Source organism: Macaca thibetana, chromosome 18, assembly GCF_024542745.1.
Source record: "Macaca thibetana thibetana isolate TM-01 chromosome 18, ASM2454274v1, whole genome shotgun sequence".
NCBI classification, from domain to species: Eukaryota; Metazoa; Chordata; class Mammalia; order Primates; family Cercopithecidae; genus Macaca; species Macaca thibetana.
In genome coordinates this window covers 32,670,274-32,697,744 of record NC_065595.1, presented here as the reverse complement: position 1 = coordinate 32,697,744, position 27,471 = coordinate 32,670,274, and the positions used below count along the sequence as shown (strand labels likewise).

The 27,471-nt window shown below is 44.2% G+C and overlaps 1 protein-coding gene across 4 annotated transcripts in view; it reads right to left on the bottom strand.

Annotated features, from left to right (window-relative positions):
* The window catches only part of IER3IP1 (immediate early response 3 interacting protein 1), a 1,095,035-nt gene that overhangs the window by 826,799 nt on the left and 240,765 nt on the right, over positions 1 to 27,471 (bottom strand). The window lies entirely within an intron of this gene.

Sequence of the window (27,471 nt, the reverse complement as noted above, 5' to 3'; positions counted from 1 at the left end):
TAATCTTATAAACCAAGACCGTTCAGCCTTGTTTTCTAAAATGTTTATTATAAAATACCAAGATTAAGATTGTATGTTGGTGTTTGCCATACTTTTCTAATACATACCATATAATTATGTCATTGTCCCTCTTTGCCCCTTTTCTGGTATTGCTCACCAAATGTAAGGCTTTGTAGCTTATGACTAAGGCTATGCATTTCTGTTCTCTGTTCTATTGTGATTTCTAGGTAGAAGAATAAGTAGATGGGAGAAGGGAGGGAGAATCTGAACAGCAGGGATTCTTGTGTAAAGATGCAAACATTTGTTTTCATTCCCCCCTGAAACCCCATGAGAATGCCAGTAAAGGGATTTTTAAAGGCACAGACCCACATCAATGGAGAAATGGGAGAGTAGAAAACAGCAACAACACTTGAAACCGGAAGAGCAGCCAGATAAGGGGTAATTTACTTAGCAGACCTAAGAAAATGGAATCCTAAGCCAACAGTGCAGAATGTGAGAAACCAACTCACTTTATGAGCCAGAACCCCCATAAGGCTTGAGAGTAGGCGGCACCAGGCACTTCTGGAAGTGGAGATGAGAGTGACAGTTGCTAAAATTAGGAGAATTGGTTTATGGTCTGTTTATGAAGCAGTCACATCTCCACATTTCTTCCCCAAGTCCAGGCAGCCAGGTTCTCCCCCATTCTGGACAAAGACGGGAGACAGTAATGCCAAGGGTCTCTAGTCTAGGAGAGGCAGGCACTGTAGAGAACAAGGATGGTGGAGCCCCCAGAAGCCATGTCCCCACTCCCCCAAATCTGTTGGCCAGACCTTCACCCTTTAAGCAGGAACTCAGTAGAGTCCTCTTTGATCATCTGACCTGCCCCAGAGAATAGACCTAAAGAGACTGATTCGGAAGTTCCACAAGGAAAAGATTCAAACACACTAAGATGAAGTTTGCAGTTGACAAGTTTATGTACAGCCTAGAGCTTCCAATAAGATTATTTGTCCACTGGACTTAAACACAAACAACATCCCTACTTCTTAAAATGGAGATAACAATGTCCCTATCGCATAGGGACATTGGTATAAGGATGAAATGAAATGGTACTTGTGAATTGCTTAAAACAGCATTTGGCACACAGTGGGAGCTATACAGGTTTTTGTTATAGATGGATAAATGGACAAGCTAAGAATTACCAGACATCTAAAGAAATCCTCTAATGTGAACAATAGAGACCAAAATAACTAGAAAATAAAGTTGCTTAGAGGCTCTGCTACTTAGAACAAGAACCAACACCACCCCATCCTCATTCATATAAATACATCTATATATTTATATGGAAATAGATATTCATAATATGTTAAAGTGTGTATATTTAATACACATTCACATATACATATACACAGAGAGTTACTGGAAATTTAGAAGACAAGAGTAAATCTGAAAAACTTAACAGTAACTTGGAAGTTAAAATTGAGAATATCTCCCAGAAAGCAAAGCAAAAAGTTAAAAGGGTACAAAATTGGACAGAAAAGAGAAGACAATTAAACAAGTCCAGGAGTTCTGATAATCAAGTATAGAAAGTCCAGAAAGTGAGAGGAAGGAAAAAATAGAGGAGCGGAAATCAAAGACATAATTCCATAACATTTCCCAGACCTGGTACATTTTCTGGACTGGAAAGGCCATGAGTGTCAAAACGGACCCACACAGAGGTAGATGACTGGACATTTCAAAACACTGGATTCAAGTGGATCCTGCCATTTCCAAGGAGAAGAAAATCAGGTATAAAATAATTGAGAATCAGGATGGCAGAAGGTCACTCAACAGCAACAGCAGAAGCAAGAAGGCAATGGAAGCTGGCACGGTGGCACACACCTATAATCCCAGCACTTTGAGAGGCTGAAGTGAGTGGATTGCTTGAGCCTAGGAGTTTGAGACCAGCCTGGGCAACATGGCGAAAGCCCATCTCTACAAAACATACAAAAATTAGTGAGACATGGATGGTGCTTGCCTGTAGTCCCAGCTACTTGGGAGGCTGAGTGGGAGGTTTACCTGAGCCCAGGGAGGTTGAGGCTGGAGTGAGCCAAGATCCTGCCCCTGCACTCCAGCCTGGGAGACAGAGTGAGATCCTGTCACATACACACACACACACACACACACACACACAGAAGGCAATGGAGCAAGATCCTCAAAATACTGGAGGAAAACTGTCTACAAGCTAGAAGTTTCTGTCCAGCTAAACCAATCAAGACATTCTCAGAATCGAAGTCTGAAAAATTTATTTTTCATACACTATTTTCTGGAGGCTAGTAGGATATGTGCTCCACCAAAATGAATGAGCAAACCTAGAGGAAGACAAATCTCAGATGCAGGAAACCAGAGAGCCACCTCAAAAGATGGGCACGGAGGGGGAAGCCCGAAATGTTGGGGAAGGGAGATGCCAGAAGAAATGATGGGCGCTGGTGGTAGAGAGAGCTGAGCCATGCTGGAGCAGGCCAGAAGGCCCTCGGAGAGGTTTCTCTCTGAGGAAGATTAAATCACTAGAAAAACTGACAGTCCTCCTGAGAGAAGATAGATCACTGGCCAATAATTTGGGGTTGCATTCGTGGAACCTGGACAATTACACAAATGAGAAAACAAGGTAATTATTCTTGTGAAAACAAAAAGTACAGGAAAGTAAAGGTAACCACAGTCTAGTTCATGGTTCAGGTATAGACAGCTTTTGCCTCACCATAATAACGTGAAGGACAGAGTCTATCCCCTGCATCCACGGATTCAGCCAACTGCAGATCCAAAATATCTGACAATAGAAAGAATAAAAAATAATAATACAGCAATAAAAAATACAGATAAAAACCAATACAGTTTAACAACTATTTACATAGCATTTACCTTGTATTAGATATTACAAGTAGTCTAGAGATTATGTAAACTGCATGGAAGGATATGCATAGGTTATATGCAAATACTACACCATTTTCTATCAGGGGTTAAGCATCTCCAGAGTTTGGAATCCTCAGGGATGCTGAAACCAATTCCCTGCAGATATCAAGGGGTAACTGTATTGATCTGACCCAAATTACACTGTTATTAGAGTGAGAAGGAGGGGGTTGGGAAGACAGCCTGTATGTTGTGGGCACAGCAGGGAGGAAAGAGAGCTAAGTGCTGTCATCCACAATAGAACGTACATAAATGATGGTTAAAACAGGAAAAATCAAAAAGTAAAACTCAGAGATATTATTTATAGGCATAAATGTAAATACCAAAATAATCAGCAGAGAGGATAAAATAGTTGCTTCTGGAAAGAGAGAAATTAGAGGTGGTGAACAATGGACTGCTGTTTTTTTTAAATAAAACTAGAAGTATTTGGTTTTATAAAAATATATTGTGTGTATATGGAATAAAAATAGAAACTTAACAAAGATTTGTTTTAATTTATCAAATACATAGTAACTGTATTTTTCCTTTCACACACAAGTGGGGCTGAACGCCGCAGGTCTAGGTGATCTGGAAACACCCAGACCAGCTTTGCTCCAGCTGTTGTTGCTGTCATTTTTTTTTCCTGCTTGCATTTAATATAGGCAGAGTCCTATATGTGACCTTTCAGGCCTGACCTTAGGCAATTGCAGAGACTTTACCCGGCAGGCCCCAGGGGAAAAACTGCTCTGGCACACCAGAGTTGCAGCACAGCCTGGAGGAAGTTGCAGTCAAGGACTCAGCCCCTAGTGGTAAGTAGCAGCCACATTGCTACTCTTCTCTTAGATTTCAGAGATATTTTCCCTGCCCTGCTTCCTATCTTGTCTTGATTCTCCCTGTTGAGTTTGTTCTCTAGGAAATCCCTGCCTCAAAGGTGTGCCCCTATGATATGGTTTGGCTGTGCTTCCACCCAAATCTCATCTTGAATTGTAGCTCCCACAATTCCCATGTGTTGTGGGAAGGGCCTGGTGGGAGGTAATCAAATCATGGGTCAGGTCTTTCCTGTGCTGTTCTCGTGATAGTGAATAAGTCTCACAAGATCTAATGGTTACGTAAAAGGGAGTTTCCCTGCACAAATTCTCTCTCTTGCCTGCCACCATGTAAGACGTGCCTTTCACCTTCTGCCATGAGTGTGAGGCCTCCCCAGCCACATGGAACTGTGAGTCCATTAAACCTCTTTCTTTATAAATTACCCAGTCTTGGGTATGTCTTTATCAACAGTGTGAAGACAGACTAATACACTCTGGTACATGCAAAGCTGCACATCTTGTGCTTTCCCTTCCCATAGAGGGGCCTCAGCTCTCACACCCAGCAAATGAAGGTGCTGGGCTAGCTCTTGTTGAAGGGTCTCTGGATGAAGCTGGAAAGTTATCAACAAACACAGCCCCTCTCCTGAACTCCTACTGTGTTTATATCACCTTATCCAATGACTTAACACTTGCTATTAATACATCCTCACCTAAAGATGAGTTCTGTTGTTTTGTTCTGGGGGCGGGTGTGTGTGTGTGTGAGAGAGAGAGAGAGAGGGGGTGGGGGAGAGAGAGAGAGAGACAGAGACATAATTTGGTCTTGTCTCTTCCAAAGAGATAAAAATAGCCTTGAGGGCAGAGACCCACCTTGTATCGCTGTGTCCTACAGCATACTGGACATCCAGTCTGTGATAAGGGACAATTCCATAAAGGAATAATGATGTAGATAATTTCTGTGGGATAGGTAGGAAAAAGTTGCTCATAATCCTCAGTTTTGTTCACTGCTATGTCCCCACCACTGAGAACAGTGCCTGACACATAGTAAGTACTCAAAAAATGTTTGTTGGATGAAGGCATGAATGCACCTAAAAGGAAGACTAAACTGGGACTTGGTGGCTAGAAATGCAGAAATATTTTGGAACTCACAGAACAAGCTGTTGTTGCCCCTGCAGTAAGTGACTGGAAGTAGGAGAAGGGAGGTATCCCAAACTCTCCATCTTTTTCTCATTGAGATTCCCAAGGGCAGAGTGTAAATAGTGAAACCTTGCAGGAGGATGGGTTAGCTAAGTATTTAAAGGCTTCCAATATGCATTACCAACTGTTTCCTGTCTAAGGACTCTTTCCCTAAAGAAATACAGCAAGTAAGCACAAGATGAATAAACAAGGACTTTACTGCAGCATGATTTACAACAGAAAAACTGGAAACAACCAAAGTGTTTATTAATAAGGGACTGGTCACAGAAAAAGATTTACTATATGTTGCTTAGTGAGGAAAGTGAGACAAAATGATATATGCCTTTCTTTTGTGATATATGTGTGCATATATACATTTATGTAGATACATACAAATATGTATACCCATATATATAGAAAAATAATGGAAAGATACATATGAAATGATTACAGTATAAAAGAATTAAAGTCTGGTTTTTGTTTTTTGTTTCTGTGCTTTTTTCCTTTTTTCCTTTTTTTTTTTTTTTTTTTTTTGAGACAGGGTCTCGCTCTGTCACCTGGCTGGAGTGCAGTGATACAGTCATGGCTCACTGCAGCCTTGAACTCCCAGGCTCAAGCTATCCTCCCATCTCAGCCTCCCTAGTAGCTGGGACTATAGGCATGCACCACCACATATGACTAATGTTTGTATTTTTTGTGCAGACGAGGTTTTGCCGTGTTGTTCAGGCTGGTCTCTAACTCCTGGGTTCAAGAGTCTGCATGCCTCGGCCTCCCAAAGGGTTGGGATTACAGGTGTGAGCCACCATGCCCAGCCTGCTTTTCCATATTTTAAAAGTTTGCATTGCTTCTGTATTTAGGGGGAAATATATTTTATTCCTTTAAATGACATCATATGGCAACATTGTGTGGAAGTTTATATTGACAACGACATTGGTGAATACACCTAATACAGATACCTTCACAGACAGCAAGAGCTCACTACTCCAGCCCCCCGTACCCGTTTTGAGATAAGTGGAGGTTTATTCTGGACCTACTTAATAACTAAAGATGTGTGACTCTGAATGATGTGTGATTCTGAATGACGTGCCAAATAACTTGAAAGAATATAACTTGTCCATCAGGGGATATAGACATTCAAGTGATGGGAAAGAAGACTAAGCCTGTCTTTAATGGTGAGGGGTCTGGACTGGGAGAGGAGGGACTTAGGCAGGGAGAAGAGGAGGAGCAAACAGAAGCTCCAAGCCAAGTGGAGTCAGACACCTCATTAAACTTTTACTGCGCGTGCTCCACTGTATAGCAGGTGCTCTGAGAGATATTAGAGAAGCCAAAGACAAGTTTATAGTCTAATTAGAAAGACAAGCCTAACACTTATAAAACCATTAAAGACAACAGCTAGACTGCACTGTTTATAATTAGTGCTAAGGAGTGAGATTCAGATGAGTGCTCTGATAATAGTCTAGATTTTAAATATTTTAAGATGCTTTGAATATGTATATATATATATGTATTTTTTAAACAATTTCATTAAACATTCAAATAGGCTAAAAAACAAGCAAAGGTTGAACACTGGAATATATGACAAATTGTGGTATTCATACAATTTCACATATAACCTCTTGGTAAGGATGTTCCAAGAGATTAGAATCTGAACAGAAAGATGTGTGAGTGCTTAATCTCTAAGATCAGCAGACAAAAGCGCTGAGGCCCCTTTTCTCCTAGGAAAGGCTTGATGGACAAGAAAGATCTATAAGGCCTAGAGACTCAAGGTGCAGAGGCTGTTAATGGATTTACTGAGGAAGGAGGGGGAGGGAATATAGAGTTTTCAGGATCTTGGATGTGACAGGAATTGGTACACAATGGTAAGGCTGGAATCTGCTGTGCAGTCGGGGGCCCTCAGACCTACCTATGGGTGCTGGGGACTTCATGCTGCTCCAGGGCTCCTCCTTGTTCCCAGACTTTCCATATCCTGAACCTGATCCAACAAGGAAATAGCCATTTATTTGGGAATTACAGAGTGTAGGATTAGGATTATCCCCCTCAATATCAAAATAATACCTGTTCGTGAGATAATTTAGCAAATATGGAAAAGAGTCAAAGGAAAAAATAAAAGTCACCTGTAATTTTCCTTCAGCTAGGGTTTGCCAGATGTAGCAAAGAAAAATAGCAATGCAATGTTTGGGAGATATATGCATACTAAAACTTATTGTTTATCTCTAGTTCAAACTTCGTTGGGTGCCCTACCTGTTATCTGGCAACCCTACCCTCAGAAGTAATCCCAACAGTGGGCTCCACTTGCCCCCTCCACTTCCCAGTCTCCTTCAGTCTTGACCATCTTGTTTACCACAGTGGATTCTGTGCCTCAAACCAAGTTTATCTGAATCCCCATGAATGTGCTGGGCTTTGCAAAGCTACTGCTTCTCTCCGAAGTCCCACCTCACATCCAGACTCCCCAGGAGTATCGGCAGCACCTCCCATCTCCTAGCAGGGCTGGATTTGTCCTGGCACTGCCCCTCTGCCAGCCTTTGAGACAGTGGGTTGGGGATGTCTGTCACAGCCACAGAGGGTCCTTGTTTCCAGGCTCACCTAACATCTGATGCTGCCTGAGGCCAGGTGAGTCAATGTCATCCCCCTGGGAAGAAGCAGAGTCTCTTGCCTCTAAGCCAGGTGCATGACCCAGTTCACTCCCACGAGGCCACAGCCAGCCTCCAACATGTGGTCAGACTGGTTCCCCGTTCAGGAACTTTCAACCTGGCAGCCCTACACTACCAAAGAGGAAGCAGACCCAGCCTGCCTTTGCCGCTCCATGCTGTGTATCCAGTCCTGGTCCTGCAGTTCCATCCCTTTGAAACCTCCTCCTTGTCTCCCTCCTCCCTCCAGCTCCATGAATCTCCTTTACCTGAAGCCAAGGCCACCTTCTCTGGCATCCATCTTCCTAAGCCCATGGCACCCCCCGCACCTCCCTCAGGGATGCAGGGTCCTTTAAGCCCTGCTTAGGAAAGGGACTGTCAAGGATTAATGACCTATAAAGTGGTGGGGTAGAGATGGTGATGAGGAAAGCAGGTCAAAAGGAGGGGAGATACCATTGGGTTATCTTCTTTCTCTTTCCTTCTATATTAGGCAAGATCTATTTACTTTGCTTTTAACAAAGTGTATTTTGGGCACTCCAATTCCTTGCCACCTGCCTGCCTACTGTCCATAGTTTGCATATCATCATAGGGTTTTGCATCTCCCATACTTTGGACAAATTGTTTTGTTTTAATAAATGGCTGTGCTTCAGGGACATTTATGTCAGAATATCATTTCCTTTTTCTAACTTTAGTAAAGACAAGCAAACATTGCTGAAAACCCAGTTAATCAATAGGGCTTGGAAGAAGAAAAAAAAAAAAAAACCCACCTAGGGTCATTCCTAAAGCAGTCCCTGTCAATTCTGCTTTCAAGATATTGACACATACAAGTGCTTAGTAAACCAAAACCATTTTCCCACTGAATTAAACAGGTGCTAACTAAAATAATTACCTGGTTTCACAGGAACATGCTGTTGACCCCAATCTCAAATTCAACTCTGTAAATGCCTGGTATTTGAGGAAGTATTCCTAAATGTAATCCTTTAATCCACCTTAATCTCCACTCCCACCTCATTTGATCACTGACATGGAGAAGTCAATCATTGCTCTCTGCTCACCAGCCAAAGCCCAGCAAGAGTGACTTCAGCCTTCCCAGGGTAAGCCTCCCAGGAAAGGGCTAATTCTGAGAAGGGTGTTCAAAGTAGCTCCAGTGACAAAATCATTTATTTGCTTCTCATTCATTGAGAGTTTAGTACCACCACCACCAATGAAACTAAAATAAGCAAAGAGTCAACAGTTTGGTACAAATAGCTGCATTTTATGATATGTTTTATTTTTTCCTTTTTTTTTTTTTTTTAAAAAGATGCACCATTTTTTGTTTTTTTTAAAAAGGATGCACCTACTCTTTGTTTAAACACACACACACACACACACACGCACACACACACACCCTAAAATCATATAGACATACATGAAGTAAAAAGAACCATGGTTCTTCAACTGAAAATTAGACACAAAAGAAACCACTATTACTAGTTTGCAGGTTGCCCTAGACCCCAGATTTTCAAACTACAGTGGACTGATACCCTGAGGCCCAGACATACCAATTGGAAAGTGAGGACTAGGCCTTTGATCATCGTAGAGGAAGGTGAGCTGACACCCCTTAATTGATTTGTTGCTGTTTTCAAGTAGAAATAATCTGAGGTATTTGAAGACATTTGGAGGAGGCAACAGTGAGAAGAGCAGAGGCTGCTACTCAAGGCTAATGCCAAAGGAAGACTTGACAAACACAGGACTGGGAAGCACCCCACTTGCTCCAGTGGGCTTTCCCTCTCCACGTAAACCTTTGAAGGGAGCCTGGGGGCCAAACAGGCATTACATTCTTGTCTTGTTTCTAATGCCCCACCTCCTGGCTGAGAAGATAAGTATTTTATATTCTTGAAGGCAGGGGGCTTATGGAAGGAAGGCATGCAGTGCCCAGCATGACAGAGGACCTGGACAGAGGAGAGAGGGAACAGGGATCAGAATACAGAGGAAATTCGATACCCATTCTTAGAGGAATCTGCTCATGGTGGTCCTCTCTGTAAAATGCCTCCTTGCTCCCCAGCACTGCTGGATGGAGTCCTGGAATCCCAGACTTTTCACAACCCCATTCTCCACTTCCAGTCTGGATGGATCACTGCCTAAGGAAACAAGAGCTTCTTGTAGCTCCTCTCACAGGACATGATGGCATTAGACCCTCCATCTGGATCTAGGACTTACCTCGTTAAGTCAGCCAACCTGGTGGTGGAAGGCTATGTTTCTGGGTGCTGCCAACAGGCTGGAGTCTGGTGGCTGCTGCATGGGCTACATGAGGCCTGCACTTCCAGTTCACATAAACAGCCACTCACACAACATCTGCCCTTCCAACCAGCCTGCTCTCCTCTCTTAGGTTATCTGTCCAGACCCTGAAGACCTTTGAGTTTGAGGACACTGACCATCCTATCTCAGGTCAGGCACACAGACCAAACTTAATACTCATACCTATTGAAATGAGAATAAGCCTCTCACCAAGGGGCACACCAAGCCTGTCTGCTCTGGCATCCAGCCTTGGAAACTGTATTTGTCCATTTTCATATGGCAATAAAGACATACCTGGTGGGGTTCCAAGATGGCAGAATACGAACAGCTCCAGTCTACAGCTCCCAGCATGAGCAACACAGAAGATGGGTGATTTCTGCATTTCCAACTAAGGTACTGGGTTCATCTCACTGGGGCTTGTCAGACGGTGGGTGCAGCCCATGGAGTGTGAGCCAAAGCAGGGCGGGGCATCACCTCACCCGGGAAGCACGAGGGGTCAGGGAATTCCTTTTCCTAGCCAAGGGAAGCCGTGACAGACGGTACCTGGAAAATCGGGACACTCCCACCCTAATACTGTGCTTTTCCAATGGTCTTAGCAAATGGCACGCCAGATTATATCCCACGCCTGGCTCAGAGGGTCCTACACCCATGGAGCCTTGCTCACTGCTAGCACAGCAGTCTGAGATCAAACTGCAAGGTGGCAGCGAGGCTGGGGGAGGGGCATCTGCCATTGCTGATGCTTGAGTAGGTAAACAAAGCGGCCAGGAAGCTCGAACTGGGTGGAGCCCACCCCAGCTTAAGGAGGCCTGCCTGCCTTTGTAGACTCCACCTCTGGGGGCAGGGCATAGCTGAACAAAAGGCAGCAGAAACTTCTGCAGATTTAAACGTCCCTGTCTGACAGCTTTGAAGAGAGTAGTGGTTCTCCCAGCATGGAGTTTGAGATCTGAGAACGGACAGACTGCCTCCTCAAGTGGGTTCCTGACCCCCGAGTAGCCTAACTAGGAGGCATCTCCCGGTAGGGGCCAACTGACACCTCGTACGGCTAGGGGCTCCTCTGAGACGAAGCTTCTGGAGGAAGGATCAGGCAGCAACATTTGCTATTCTGCAATATTTGCTGTTCTGCAGCCTCCCCTGGTGATACCCAGGCAAACAGGGTCTGGAATAGACCTCCCGCAAACTCCAACAGACCTGCAGCTGAGGGTCCTGACTGTTAGAAGGAAAACTAACAAACAGAAAGGACATCCACACCAAAACCCCATCTGTACGTCACCACCATCAAAGACAAAAGGTAGATAAAACCACAAAGATGGGGAGAAACCAGAGCAGAAAAGCTGAAAATTCTAAAAATGAGAGCGCCTCTTCTCCTACAAAGGAACGCAGCTCCTCGCCAACAATGGAACAAAACTGGACAGAGAATGACTTTGATGAGTTGAGAGAAGAAGGCTTCAGATGATTGGTAATAACAAACTTCTCCGAGCTAAAGGAGGATGTTCGAACCCATTGCAAAGAAGCTAAAAACCTTGAAAAAAGATTAGACGAATGGCTAACTAGAATAAACAGCATAGAGAAGACCTTAAATGACCTGATGGAGCTGAAAACCGTGGCACGAGAACTATGTGACTCATGCACAGGCTTCAGTAGCCAATTCAATCAAGTGGAAGAAAGGTTATCAGTGATTGAAGATCAAATGAATGAAATGAAGCAAGAAGAGAAGTTTAGAGAAAAAAGAGTAAAAAGAAATGAACAAAGCCTCCAAGAAATATGGGACTATGTGAAAAGACCAAATCTATATCTGATTGGTGTACCTGAAAGTGACAGGGAAAATGAAACCAATTTGGAAAATACCCTTCAGGATATTATTCAGAAGAAATTCCCCAACCTAGTAAGGCAGACCAACATTAAAATTCAGGAAATACAGAGAACGCCGCAAAGATACTCCTTGAGAAGAGCAACCCCAAGACACATAACTGTCAGATTCACCAAAGTTGAAATGAAGGAAAAAATATTAAGGGCAGCCAGAGAGAAAGGTCGGGTTACCCACAAAGGGAAGCCCATCAGACTAACAGCAGATCTCTCGGCAGAAACTCTACAAGCCAGAAGACAGTGGGGGCCAATATTCAACATTCTTAAAGAAAAGATTTTTCAACCCAGAATTTCATATCCAGCCAAACTAAGCTTCATAAATGAAGGAGAAATAAAATCCTTTACAGATAAGCAAATGCTGAGAGATTTTGTCACCACCAGGCCTGCCTTACAAGAGCTCCTGAAGGAAGCACTAAACATAGAAAGGAACAACTGGTACCAGCCACTGCAAAAACATGCCAAATTGTAAAGACCATCGATGCTAGGAAGAAAGTGCATCAACTAATGAGCAAAATAACCAGCTAACATCATAATGACAGGATCAAATTCACATATAACAATATTAGCCTTAAATGTAAATGGGCTAAATGCCCCAGTTAAAAGACACAGACTGGCAAATTGGATAAAGAGTCAAGACCTATCAGTGTGCTGTATTCAGGAGACCCATCTCACATGCAGAGACACACAAAGGTCCAAAATAAAGGGATGGAGGAAGATCTACCAAGCAAATGGAAAACAAAAAAAAGCAGGAGTTGCAATTTTAGTCTCTGATAAAACAGACTTTAAACCAATAAAGATCAAAAGAGACAAAGAAGGCCATTACATAATGGTAAAGGGATCAATTCAACAAAAAGAGCTAACTATCCTAAATATATGTGCACCCAATACAGGAGCACCCAGATTCATAAAGCAAGTCCTTAGAGACCTACAAAGAGACTTAGACTCCCACACAATAATAATGGGAGACTTTAACACCCCACTGTCAACATTGAACACTCCTCAGCAAATGTAAAAGAACAGAAATTATAACAAACTGTCCCTCAGACCACAGTGCAATCAAAATAGATCTCAGGATTAAGAAACTCAAAACCACACAACTATATGGAAACTGAACAACCTGCTCCTGAATGACTGCTGGGTACATAACGAAATGAAGGCAGAAACAAAGATGTTCTTTGAAACCAATGAGAACAAAGACACAACATACCAGAGTCTTTAGGACACATTTAAAGCAGTGTGTAGAGGGAAATTTATGGCACTAAATGCCCACAAGAGAAAGCAGGAAAGATCTAAAATTGACACCCTAACATCACAATTAAAAGAACTAGAGAAGCAAGAGCAAACACATTCAAAAGCTAGCATAAGGCAAGAAATAACTAAGATCAGAGCAGAACTGAAGGAGATAGAGACACGAAAAACCCTTCAAAAAATCAATGAATCCAGGAGGTGGTTTTTTGAAAGATCAACAAAATTGATAGACCACTAGCAAGACTAATAAAGAAGAAATAGAAAAGAATCAAAGACACAATAAAAAATGATAAAGGAGATATCACCACCAATCCCAAAGAAATACAAACTACCATCAGAGAATACTATAAACACCTCTATGCAAATAAACTAGAAAATCTAGAAGAAATTGATAAATTCCTGGATGCATACACCTTCCCAAGACTAAACCAGGAAGAAGTTGAATCCCTGAATAGATCAATAATAGGCTCTGAAATTGAGGCAATAATTAATAGCCTACCAACCAAAAAAGTCCAGGACCAGACGGATTCACAGCTGAATTCTACCAGAGGTACAAAGAGGAGCTGGTACCATTCCTTCTGAAACTATTCCAATCAATAGAAAAAGAGGGAATCCTCCCTAACTCATTTTATGAGGCCAGCATCATCCTGATACCAAAGCCTGGTAGAGACACAACAAAAAAAGAGAATTTTAGACCAATATCCCTGATGAACATCAATGCAAAAATCCTCAGTAAAATACTGGCAAACCGGATCCAGCAGCACATCAAAAAGCTTATCCACCACAATCAAGTTGGCTTCATCCCTGGGATGCAAGGTTGGTTCAACATATGCAAATCAATAAATGTAATCCATCATATAAACAGAACCAAAGACAAAAACCACATGATTATCTCAATAGATGCAGAAAAGGCCTTGACAAAATTCAGCAGCCCTTCATGCTAAAAACTCTCAATAAACTAGGTATTGATGGGACGTATCTCAAAATAATAAGAGCTATTTATGACAAACCCACAGCCAATGTCATACCGAATGAGCAAAAACTGGAAGCATTCCCTTTAAAAACTGGCACAAGACAGGGATGCCCCCTCTCACCACTCCTATTCAACATAGTGTTAGAAGTTCTGGCCAGGGCAATCAGGCAGGAGAAAGAAATAAAGGGTATTCAATTAGGAAAAGAGGAAGTCAAATTGTCCCTGTTTGCAGATGACATGATCATATATTTTAAAAACCCCATAGTCTCAGCCCCAAATCTCCTTAAGCTGATAAGCGACTTCAGCAAAGTTGCAGGATAAAAATCAATGTGCAAAAATCACAAGCATTCCTATACACCAATAACAGACAAACAGAGAGCCAAATCATCAGTGAACTCCCATTCACAATTGCTTCAAAGATAATAAAATACCTAGGAATCCAGCTTACAAGGGATGGGAAGGACCTCTTCAAGGAGAACCACAAACCACTGCTCAATGAAATAAAAGAGGACACAAACAAATGGAAGAACATTCCATGCTCATGGATAGGAAGAATCAATATCATGAAAATGGCCATACTGCCCAAGGTAGTTTATAGATTGAATGCCATCCCCATCAAGCTACCAATGACTTTCTTCACAGAATTGGAAAAAACTACTTTAAAGTTCATATGGAACCAAAAAAGAGCCCGCATTACCAAGACAATCCTAAGCAAAAAGAACAAAGCTGGAGGCATCACGCTACCTGACTTCAAACTATACTACAAGGCTACAGTAACCAAACAGCATGGTACTGGTACCAAAACAGAGATATAGACAAATGGAACAGAACAGAGCCCTCAGAAATAATACCACACATGTACAACCATCTGATCTTTGACAAACCTGACAAAAACAAGAAATGGGGAAAGCATTCCCTATTTAATAAATGGTGCTGGAAAAACTGGCTAGCCATATCTAGAAAGCTGAAACTGGATCCCTTCCTTACACCTTATACAAAAATTAATTCAAGATGGATTAAAGACTTAAATGTTAGACCTAAAACCATAAAAACCCTAGAAGAAAACCTAGGCAATACCATTCAGGACATACACATGGGCAAGGACTTCATGACTAAAACACCAAAAGCAATGGCAACAAAAGACAAAATTGACCAATGGGATCTAATTAAACTAAAGAGCTTCTGCACAGCAAAAGAAACTATCATCAGAGTGAACAGGCAACCTACGGAATGGGAGAAAATTTTTACAATCTACCCATCTGACAAAGGGCTAATATCCAGAATCTACAAAGAACTTAAACAAATTTACAAGAAAAAAATCAAGCAACCCTACCAAAAAGTGCACAAAGAATATGAACAGATACTTCTCAAAAGAAGTACATTTGTGCAGCCAACAGACACATGAAAAAATGTTCATCGTTACTGGCCATCAGAGAAATGCAAATGAAAACCACAGTGAGATACCATCTCACACCAGGTAGAATGGTGATCATTAAAATGTCAGGAAACAACAGGTGCTGAAGAGGATATGGAGAAATAGGAACACTTTTACACTGGTGGTGTGAAAGTGTTGGTGGGACTGTAAACTAGTTCGATCATTGTGGAAGACAGTATGGCGATTCCTCAAGGATCTAGAACTAGAAATACCATTTGACCCAGCCATCCCATTACTGGGTATATACCCAAAGGATTATAAATCATGCTGCTATAAAGACACATGCACACATACGTTTATTGCGGCACTGTTCACAATAGCAAAGACTTGGAACCAACCCAAATTTCCATCAATGATAGACTGGATTAAGAAAATGTGGCACATATACACTATGGAATACTATGCAGCCATAAAAAAAGGATGAGTTCATATCCTTTGCAGGGACATGGATGAAGCTGGAACCATCGTTCTGAGCAAACTATTGCAAGGACAGAAAACCAAACGCCGCATGTTCTCACTCATAGTTGGGAACTGAACAATAAGAACACTGGGACACAGGGTGGGGAATATCACACACCGGGGCCTGTCATGGGGTTGGGGGAGGGGGGAGGGATAGCATTAGGAGATATACCTAATGTAAATGATGAGTTAATGGGTACAGCACACCAACATGGCACATGTATACACATGTAACAAATCTTCATGTTGTGCACATGTACCCTAGAACTTAAAGTATAGTAATAATAATAAAAAAGACATACCTGAGACTGGGTAATTTATGAAGGAAAGAGGTTTATTTGACTCACAGTTTGTCATGGCTGGGGAGGCCTCAGGAAACTTCCAATCATGGCAGAAGGGGAAGCAGACACCTTCTTCACAAGGTGGTGGGAAAGAGGGATAAGGAGTGGGGGAGTGGGGGAGAGAGGGAGGGGGGATGGGAGGATGGGAGGACAGGGGGATGGGGGGATGGGGGATGGGGGATAGAGGATGTGGGATGGGGAGGGAGAGAAGGAGAGAGAAGGAGAGAGGGAGAGGGAGGGAGACTGAGGGAGGGGAGAGGGAGGGGAGAGGGAGGGAAGAGGGAGGGAGAAAGGGAGGGAGAGAGGGAGGGAGAGAGGGAGGGAGAGAGGGAGTGAAGAAGGGTGAGAGGGCGAAAGGGAGAGTGAGAAAGGGAGAGTGAGAAAGGGAGAGGGAGAGAGGGAGAGAGGCAGAAAGAGGGAGGAAGGGAGGGAAGGAGAGAGGGAGAGAGAGGGAGGGAGGGAAGGAGAGAAGTAGACAGGGAGAGAGAGGGAGGGAGAGAGGGAGGGAGAGAGGGAGAGAAAGTGTGAATGGGAAAAGCCACTTATAAAGTCATTAGATCTTGTGAGAACTCACTCTCATGAGAACAGCATGGGGGGAACCGCCCCCATGATCTAATCACCTCCCACCTGGTCCCTCCCTCAATACATGAGATTTGGGTGGGGACACACAGCCAAACCATTTCAGAAATCAAAAGGCCAGAGTTCCCACTAGACAACAGTGATGGTCTTCTGGAAACTCCAGGTCTGGAGCAGGACTGGGCCACCTGTTCCCAACCTCCTTTTGCCTTTCCCCTCCTCCCCTTTCCTTCCCTCTCGTCCCCTTTCCCCTTCCTCCTCCTTCTTTCCTTCCCCCAGCAAAAACCACAATTAATCCCCAAACTGACCTTCCATCATGAAGCTGGGGTCAGGGTGCACTTCCATCAGTGCCTATTTTTCATCATGGTCCTCTGGGATGGGAGCTGAGAGCCTGTTGCTTAAGAACTATCACAGGCCAGCTGAAGTTTGGCTCCTTTTTAAGCACTCTTTTGCCAGGTTGCCTTTTTCTTTTTTTTTTTTTTTTTTGTAACCTCTGGGCTCTTCCCTGACTCCTCTCTTTGCTTCTGCAATTCCTACATTAAATTGAAATCTGGAGCTGTATTATGGATTGGCTCTGAAGACCACCCCCCTCACTCCTGGAAAGCCACAGCCCCGTGGCTGTGTCTGAGAGCAGGTTCAGCCCCTCCTTGTTCTGGGAGAAGAGCTGAGCCCCACATCTTTAGGATAGTCGTCCTCCAACTTGAGTGGGCATTGGAACCACCTGGAGGTTTGTTAAAACACAGACTCCTGGGCCCCACTCCCAGAGTCTGATTCAGTAGGGATCCGGTGAGGTCTGATAATTGGCATTTCTAACAAGCTGCGATGCTGGCTCAGGGAACACACTTTGAGAACCACCAATCTCTGTCTCCCAGAGGAACTTGAGGCTGAGTTTTCTCTATGCACCTCCCCAACCTTCTGAAGTAGAAGGCTTCCCTGCAAGAAGCTTAGGTTCATCTACGAGGAAGAATCGAGGCTGTCCTGCCTGCTGTCCTTTTTCTCTTCCTCCCTCTCTCTCCTTTTTCTTCCTTGCCTTTTTCCTTCTCTCCCTGCTATGACTCTGCGTCTGTCTCTGGGCCTCTCCACGTGCACATACATCCCCAGTGATGAGCTGGCTCTGATTTGTGCAGCAAGCTCACAGCCATCTGGAGACGCTGGGCCACCCTGACTGACATATGCTAACATACAGGCGGCAGAAAGACTCTGGGCAAAGAGACCAATTTGTTAATTTAATTGAGTTGCAAACAAGCAGGAAGCCAACAGGGTTTGTGGGAAACCTATTAGGTGTTCTCAGAACCAGCAACCGGGTTAGGTCCTGAGCTGAGGCTGGCCTCTGTGGGCCAATTGCAGGAGGAGGGAGGGGCCTGTCTCACTTCAGGACTGCCCCGCTGTGCAGAGTGGGGCAGAGATGCTCTGTGGGGGCCCGCCTGGTGTAGTGGGTGTCATTAGTGAACCCCTCGATTCCACCACCCAGAGCCCCTTTACTAGGCTGGCATTCCATCCTCCTTCTCAGAGACTTTGGAGTGAATGAGCCCCACCTTGCTTTGCTCCTCCCCTGCTTGGGAAGCAGCCTGAAGGCAAGGGCTGGCTGACTTGGAATATAAAAGCTGGGCCCCTTGCAAAGTACTTTCCCAGAACTGAGAGGTTTCCTGGGATAAAGGGCAGTTCCAGGCAAACCCGAATGGCTGGTCACCCTACCACTACCTCATGTGGCCATGCAATTTGTTTTCCAGAGCCTCCAATGAGATCAGGCTAAGACTAGACTTCAGTGGAGACTACATCCTGGCTGAGTCCCTTCCTAGCCTGGCCTGCTTCCCTTGCTCCTGAGCACACATGCCTATCAATCACTTGTGCTGAATCCCTGCTTCAGGCTCCGCTTCTAGTGAGACCAGCCTAAGGATGCATCACCTAAGAGTGATCACCCCACCCTCCCTGCTGATGAAAACAAACCACGAATGGGGAGGGAGTTCTTCAGCACTTCTAATGGTTCTACAGATAAGAAACAGTTATTAATAACAGATATTTGTTGATTTTCAGGGGGGGCCACCTAGCTTCCCTGTGATGCCCACTAACTCCAGTTAGTCATCAAAGGAAGTGTGTCTTCGTTGCATAGGAAGCTGGGAATACTTCATCTGTCCCTACCTTTACACTGGGTACTTACTATGTAGTCAACGCTGCTCTAAGTTCTGTGAGGGAAACAAAAATGAGTCTGACACAGTCTCCGGCCTCCTATGCAGGTGTGTTGGTAAAATAGTTCCACACAATGTGTTGTAAGGTCACATGGGTGAGTGCCAGGACTTGCTGAGGCAGTGAGGGAGTTCAGAGAAGGCATTGCTCAGGGTGGGTTGTGGGTGCAGGCAGGCTTCTCAGCAGAGGGGCTGCAGCTGGGTTCTGAACGGGCCCAGAGTCACCAAGGTAAAAAGGAAATAGCAGAGATGTCCAGGATGCTGCCGTCTAGGTAGAGAGGCTCGGGTGTGTTTTGGAGTCAGGGAGGGGGTGCTTTTCTGGAGGGATGCTTGCACAAAAAAGGAGGGGATGGGGTCTGCAGGAGGAGATGGTGCTGTGTTCTAAGGAGAGAAGAATGAGAATGGCTCCCTGCAAGCTGGTCCTTTTGGGGAAAAAAACCAGGGCTGTGTCACCATAGCAAGTTCTTAACCTCTCTAGGCCTCCCTCTCCTTGACTGTGAAATGCAGATAAAAATATAGAACTGGGCCAGGTGTGGTGGCTCGCGCCTGTAATCTCAGCACTTCGGGAGGTCAAGGCAGGTGGATCGCCTGAGCCCAAGAGTTCGAGACCAGCCTGGGCAATGAAGTGAAACCCTGTCTCTACAAAAGTGAAACCCCATCTCTACAAAAAATCAAAAAAAAATTAGCCTCGTGTAGTGTTGTATGCCTACTAGGAAGGCTGAGGTGGGAGGATCTATTGAGCCCAGGAGGTGAGGCTGCAGTGAGCCGCTATCATGCCACTACACTTCAGCCTGTTTCAAAAAACAAAAACAGAAAAGGAACTGGGTAGGGATGGTAGTTATGAAAATTAAATGAGGTGGCTCACATATGCTCTGGGCATTGACCAATTGCTCACACAGTGCTGGTTCCCTTTTCCCTGGTGCGATGTAGAAACAATGCCCCAGTCCCCACCCAGTAAACACTGTTCAAATCCTGAAACCTCAAGTCCAAACTTATAAATAGTAATGCCAGACTGGCCGGGTGCGGTGGCTCACGCCTATAATCCCAGCACTTTGGGAGGCCGAGATGGGCAGATCACTTGCGGCCGGGAGTTCAAGGCCAGCCTGGGCAACATGGTGAAACCCCGTCTCTACTAAAATTAAAAAATTAGCTGGGCGTGGTGGTGGGCACCTGTAATCCCAGCTACTCAGGAGGCTGAGGCAGGAGAATCACTTGAACCTGGGAGGCGGAGGTTGGAGTGAACCAAGATCGCCACTGCACTCCAGCCTGGGTGACAGAAGGAGACCCTGTCTCCAAAACAACAACAACAACAACAACAAAAAAAACCAAACTAACCCACAAAAACTTGCTTAGCTCATAATGCATCAGAGTGTGTGTGTGTGTGTATATATATATTATATATATTCATATATGAGTAAAGATATAGTACAAAATAATAGTGATAATTAAACAAAATTTATTCATGAATAAAAAAGGATTTTTATGTATTTTTATAATAGCATAGCCTTAGAAGGAAAGGAGTGATGAGGAAGAGCCATGCTAGCCTTGACCTCAACCCTGAGAAGACGTCAAATGCTTCCTGCTGATCTGGGACAAATGTTGCTGGCTGTTATGAAGCAGATAGGGGAACTGATCAAAAATGTGCATCCCAACCTTGAACTGTATCTGCCACGTCTTTCTGTCCCCTATGGAGGGGCTGGCAGGGTTTGCTCTAAAGAGCCACCACTGCTTAGATGGCCATGAATGATCAGGTCTTCTCCCAGTTCCTTATACCTTCTCCTGCACCCAGAGAGTCCCATAATGAGTTCCCTATGAATGCTCAGCCATGCTGGGCCTGTGTATTAAAATGATGGTTTAATGTTACATGATCTATAGCACAGCTGCATTGGCTGCTAAATTGTGTCTTTACTAGACTTCATTACGGTTTTGTGTTTGTTCATCTGTGACTTCCTTCATAACAAGCTGTCCTAATATTTTACATTTCAATATGCATTTTTTGGTGAGTTTTAAAGCTGGTTCATGGCAACAGAAGTATGTCACATCCAACTGATCCATTGCTGAGAGATCAGGGTTTGTTCTCTTTTTGTTGGTTTTATACCAATATTTTCAGATGCACTTATAAACTTTTAACATCCTTACAATTATACCATGGCTCAGTTACACACTCAATTTTCTGCACTTACGTCATCTTTTTCATGCTGAAAGTTTGTTAATGGTAGAATGGATAAATAAAATGTAGTAAAATTCATAGAATAGTATACAAGAATAAAACTGGGCTGGGCATGGTGGCTCATGCCTATGATCCCTTTGAAGTGAGACTCTGAGTCTTAAAAAAAAAAAAAAAAGGAATAAAACTGAACACTGAACAAACTGCAGCCACACTCAGCAACATAGATGAATCTCACGAATGCAATGTTGAAAGAAAGGAAGTCAGATACAGAAGGATGTGTACGGTAATGATTCAGTGATGCATTCTTGGGTGAGAAAGCCATAAAGAACATGAGAAGATATTATTATAAAAGTCACAGGGACAGAACTGAGGACTTCTGGGGGCACTGGCTAGGTTCCATTTCTTGACCTCGAGGTGGTTACACATCTGTTTGCTTTAGAATATTTTGTTAAGCTATACATTTGTGTGCTTTTGACAATTAAAAGATTGAAAAATAACTACTACATATACTGAATTGAGTAGGAATTTTGGCCATACAAAATTCTATTTCATTTGCCAATTATAAGCTTCCTGATTTATCATTTTATCATTTATTTCTGAGTTTGCCAGTTATGCTCAGCTAAAATCCACCTAATGCCAGATAAATCTGAGAGTGAGGACTTCAAAATCTGAAAACTGCAGGCCTGCTAAGTATTTGGTATACTATAGGCATTGAGCTAGGTAAATTATATTAGTCATCATATTGGAGAAACAGAATCATTCTATAGTCATCCATCTGGAGAAACAACCAATCAGATGTCTATACAGATAGGAAGAGATGTCCTTTAAGAAATTGATTCACATGATTATGGAGGCTGGCAAGTCCAAAATTAGCAGGGTGGGCAGGCAAGTTAGAACGCAGAAAAGCCAATATTCCAGATGGCTGCAGAATTAGGAAGAGCTGATGTTGAAGGTGAAGTTCAAAGGCAGCCTATTGAAGAATGCTCTCTTGCTAGGTGGGCAAGGCTGCTCATTTTGTTCAATTCAGGCACTTCAACTGATTGGACGAGGCCCACTCACATAAAAGAGGGCAAATATACGTTATTCAAAGTCCCTTGATTGAAATGTTAGTCTCTTTCAAAAACAACCTCACAGAAACACCCCGAGTAATTTTTGACAAATATTTGGGCAACCCCTGGCTGAGCCAACTTGATGCATAAAATTAACCATCACAGTAGGTGTCACATAACATGTACCTGGTTTACAGCCTCCTGATTTGATTATTCTGTCCCCCATTTTGCAGAAAGCACTTAAATACCTTGTCTGTGGTTGCACAGCTGGGAAGCAGCAGAGACAGGAGTTAAATCGAAGTCTATGTGACAACAAATACCAGTGTTGAACAAGCTTTTTTCCTTTTTTGGCATTAAGGCCAACTCCGTTTTAAAAAAATGGGCTACATATTTTCATTTCTTTTCATTTCACTTCATTTCATTTTGTTGTTGTTGTTGTTGTTGTTGTTGTTGTTTTGAGATAGAGTCTTGCTCTGTCACCAAGGCTGGAGTGCAGTGGTGTGATCTCGGCTCACTGCAGCCTCTGCCTCCTGGATTCAAGTGATTTCCTGCCAATTTTTGTATTTTTAGTAGAGACAGGGTTTTGCCATGTTGGTCAGGCTGATCTTGAACTCCCGATCTCAGGGGATCTGCTTGCCTCAGCCTCCCAAAGCGCTGGGATTACAGGCATAAGCCACCGTGCCTGACCGTTACATTTCATTTCCTTTTTTTTTTTTTTTTTTTTTTTTTTTTTTTTTGAGACAGAGTCTCGCTCTGTCGCCCAGGTTGGAGTGCAGTGACCGGATCTAAGCTCACTGCAAGCTCCGCCTCCCGTGTTCATGCCATTCTCCTGCCTCAGCCTCCCCAGTAGCTGGGACTACAGGCACCTGCCATCTCGCCCGGCTAGTTTTTTGTATTTTTTTTTTTTTTAGTAGAGACGGGGTTTCACCACGTAGGCCAGGATGGTCTCGATCTCCTGACCTCGTGATCCACCCGTCTTGGCCTCCCAAAGTGCTGGGATTACAGGCTTGAGCCACCGCTCCCGGCCTACATTTCATTTCAATCCAAAATGAAAATAACTTGATTGAATCTCGTGGGGAAAATGTATTTAAAATATAATTACCCAACTTACTGATGGGAAATTGACAATTGCCTTTTCTCTTTAGTGACCAAAATGCTGTATCTGGACATTATTGAAAGAAAGCAGCTTTCTAATATTTCACCCTGTCGGAAAACCAAAGTGGGCTGTGTGTTGCACGTTCCTGCACTCTGGTGCATGCCAGAAAGGTGAGCGAGGACAAGCAGGCTTAACTTTCCATGGAAGCGGGCGCAGCTGTACAGATAAGCAGAAGGAAACTGCAGGGCGCTGTCCAGGGCTTGAGTGTCTGATGGCTCTGGCTTTTTATCTTGTCTAATCTCACTTCAAACCTACCTTTCCCTAGAGGTAGAGTATTATTAGCACAGCACTTAACATTATCAACCTTGACCTGATGGTCTTTGGAGGCTACAAATGGAGTGGACTGAGACAGACAGCAAGAAGGGGAAGGAGGGGAGGAGAAGGTATGGAGAGAGGGAGGGTAAAGAAGGAGGAATGGAGAAAACTCAAGCACAAGAGAGATGTCTTTTGAGGAAAAAAACAAAAAACAGCACAGAAAGCCAGGAGAAAGAAGCTGCTTAAGGATGTCTGATTTGTAAGAGAAAAGAGCTGTGATGGGCTTCACGGGCCCACAGAGTGGTGAAAACCTGGTGCAGGAGTATGCACAGCCCTGCAGAAGGAAGAAAGTGGTACCCACAGAGATGGGGGCTGAGCCATTTGGAGAGTATATGGGAGTCAGAGAGCTGTGGCTGGTGGAGGTGGCGGGGATGGTCCTGGAAATATTGTCAAGGCCATGAGCCACCAGCCTGATGTGTGGGTGGCTCTTTCTCTTTTTGATTTTTGATTTTTTTGAGACAAGATCTCACTTTTTCACCCAGGCTGGAGTGTAGTGGTGTGATCAAGCTCACTGAAGCCTCAACCTCCCATCTCAGTCTCCTGAGTAACTGGGATTACAGGCATGGCTAATTGTTATATTTTTATAGAGATAGGATCTCACTATGTTACCCAGGCTGGTCTCAAATGCCTGGTCTCAAGCGATCTGCCTGCCTTGGCTTTTCAAAGTGCTAGGATTCCAGGCATGAGTCACCATGCCTGCTCTCTTTCTCTTCTTTACAAGTCGAATGCCAGAGGAAAGAGCATGGGCTTTGAAATATATATAGAAAGAGATGTATTATAAGAAATTGATTCACATGATTATGGAGGCTGGCAAGTCCAAAATCTGCAAGGTGGGCCGGCAAGCTAGAACTCATAAGAGCCGGTATTCCAATGGAAATATCGAAATTCAACTTAAAATAATGTCACTACAATGCCATATCCATATGAAGGCCAATTTGTATTTATGTGACATATTTACGTGATACTGTATTAAGTGTTGCTGGTAAAAAGAGGATATTATTTGTCTTTTCTCATAGGATTGCAGGAGAATTCAATATGATAATAAATATGAAATTCTAGGCATAGAGCTGGCTCCTTTCTTCCTGCTATCATCTTGAGTAATTGTAGCTTTGCCACTTTTCAGCACAGTCACTGTTTCACGTTGTTGTTTTCTCTCTCCAGTGAGATGGAAGTACCTTAAGCGGTTTTCTCTCTCCAATGAATGGGTCACAATAGGGGAGAGAAGAAAGAGAGGAGGCTGAGATCAGACTGGGTAAAATCACAGTGCTACCATGACTGTTACCTTAGGAATGTCATTTACCTGCCAGAGCTCTGTTTCTTCTCACCTGTACAATGGGTTTATAACACCTACCTTGTAGGGATGTTGCAAACATGAGGAAAAATGAGTGTTCAATGCCTGTCTTAGTAGGCCCTAAACTATGATTGATCCTAGAGTAGCTAGCCCAGAGCTAAGCCCAGAGTAAGTGCTTAATAAATATTTGTGAATGGGACTCTCTGAAGCCCAGTCCCAAGGTGAGCTGGATTTCCAGGAGTTGGCAATGAAAATCCTTGGATTGTGTAATCTGAGAGCTGAATGTGTGAGTGAAGCGGTTCTAACAGCACAGCACCAGCAGCAGAGGGTGGTGGCGGGGCGGCAAGGATCCCAGGCACCCAGCCTTCAAACCACTTCCTCTGCCTCAGGGAGAGGCGTGCGTGCATCCCTGAGGTCAGTGGCCACAAGGGACTCAGCCCTAGGGGACAGCAGGTGTCAGATCAGCCTCCACAGACCCTCCACTGCATGAATCCACTTGTCAGGGCAAATACTCACTTCCTTCATCCCCTCTTCCCCTGACTTTGAAACACTGAGCTCTGGTCGAAAATTAAAACCCACTTTGTCACATCCCCCAGGGAGAAAAGGGAGCTTGGAGCAGACGTTTAACACCAGAATTAGCACTCACAGGGCACTGGTAACACCAGCTCCCAGCTGAAGACCTCTGATCCCAGACATGAAAGCCATTTACTTCCTAGTGGAGGCCAGACCAGGATAGTTCCACCTTTCAAGGAGAAAGGTCACAAGCCCTTGGAGGGCTTTAGAGTGGTCTTTTCTGCCCTGCCCATGGCGTCTGCTGTGAGGAAATCTGGCTGTAGCTATTCAGGTTAGCCCTGATTGCAGACAGAACTCTTTCTTCCTGAACGAAGGAGTCTTACCAGGGACACTCTTGGCTGCTTTTAACTGCACATCACCTCAAGTCCTGCTGCTCTGCTGATCCAGACCCTGACCCCAATGCACCATCTTGACAGTATGGGCAAGTCCTCAGGCCAATCCAGATGCTTTTCATCCCTTCAAAGGTGTTCAAGTCCTCCCACTCCATGCAGACTTCCCTGACCATTCCAGCCCGGCTCATCAGCCTCTCCCCTGACCTCCAGCTGCCCTTGGAGGCCTGAGTTTAGGCTGTGCTTATACACACATGTGCTGTTGGACTGTCTTCCACACAAGGAGCTCGTCTCCTGAGTTAGTAGATCCCCACAGGTCCTTTCCTCTTTTCCCATTTCTGTCCGACACATGGCCACTTGCCCAGCCCCAGCTTCCATCCTCTGTGCCCTGGGCCCGTGCAAGAGCCTTCTAAATGGTTTGTTGTGCCCGCTCTTGCCATGGCACCATCCATTCACCAGCCAGAGGGCTATCTTTAAAAAGCAACATTGTGACCTCAAGTCTCCCTCCCTATCCCCCACCTGAAAAGCCTTCAATGGCTTTGTATTGCCTTGAGCATGGCTCACAAGCCCTCTGCGATCTCATGATTACCAAGCAAACAATGACAGTAGTTACTCGTTACTGTCAGCCCTCCCAGTGAGATTAGAAGGCCTGTGAGGGCAGGAAACTTGGTTACCACTCCATGTACAGGGCCTAGCACGTTGCTGGTACCTCACTATATTTTTGTTAGATGGCGGGATGAGTGAGGGAATAACTGAATCAATGAATGCCCTGTGAGGCCTTGAGATTGCTGCAGTGGTTGCATTTAGTCCCTATCCTAGGTCACATTTTCTGGTAGCAGAATGCCTGGCAGGAGGGGTTGTGAGCACATGAGTTCTTAGAGAAAGGCATTCAGTGGACACCAGTCAGCGAGCTGGGGAAAGCCAAGTGTGGTCGAATAAAAAATATATTTGCTCTTTGCCCCATTTCTGGCATAGATATTCCTAAAACTTGTGGAACCCCCTGAAAGACAGGAGCGTCTTTTATCATTTATAATGAGCCCCTTTTGAACATATCTGAGTCTATGCTAATGAGATGGCTCTTGGGAGCGCCCCTAGATAGCTTCAGGATAGGGACTGGTCACCAGAGGAACCAACCAAGGGTCTGTGCTAAAGTGTGGAGATTATTTCGTTTTTCCTACATTATGGCAACTTATCTCAAAATAATGTCTCTCTCCCTTACTTCTGTGCTAATTGTCTTTTAAGCCAGGGCAAGTAGGATCAATGGGCCCCAAGTTCACAAGTCCTGCCCTTGTCCATGTGGCATGAATGTGAACAGCTCTCCCCATGAGACCTGCTGCCACTGTGTGGGATGATGCTCCTTTGCAAGCTCTGGCCTCTCCTCTGCACACAGAAGGTTGCAAGTCGAGATCTCATTGAGAACCAGCTTGCAAAGGGTAATGGCATGATCCTGGGTTGGGAAGGGTGTGGGGTGCAGTTGTGGGGGAGGCTGCCCAGGACATTAATGTCTAGCTTCAGCTGAGCCAGCCATTCCCAGTCACAGGGCTCCATTCCAGTTGCTGACTGCTCTCAGTTTTCTGCTTGTGACACATCATTAAAGTCAGGCTCTGTCCCTGTTCCCTGCCACCTCGTTTTAATATTAATTGCAGCCAAAGCAAATTAGAACAAATCTGCTGTTCCTGAAACATGCTGTGCATGACGGAGCCAAATGTAAGTGATTTTATTTCTA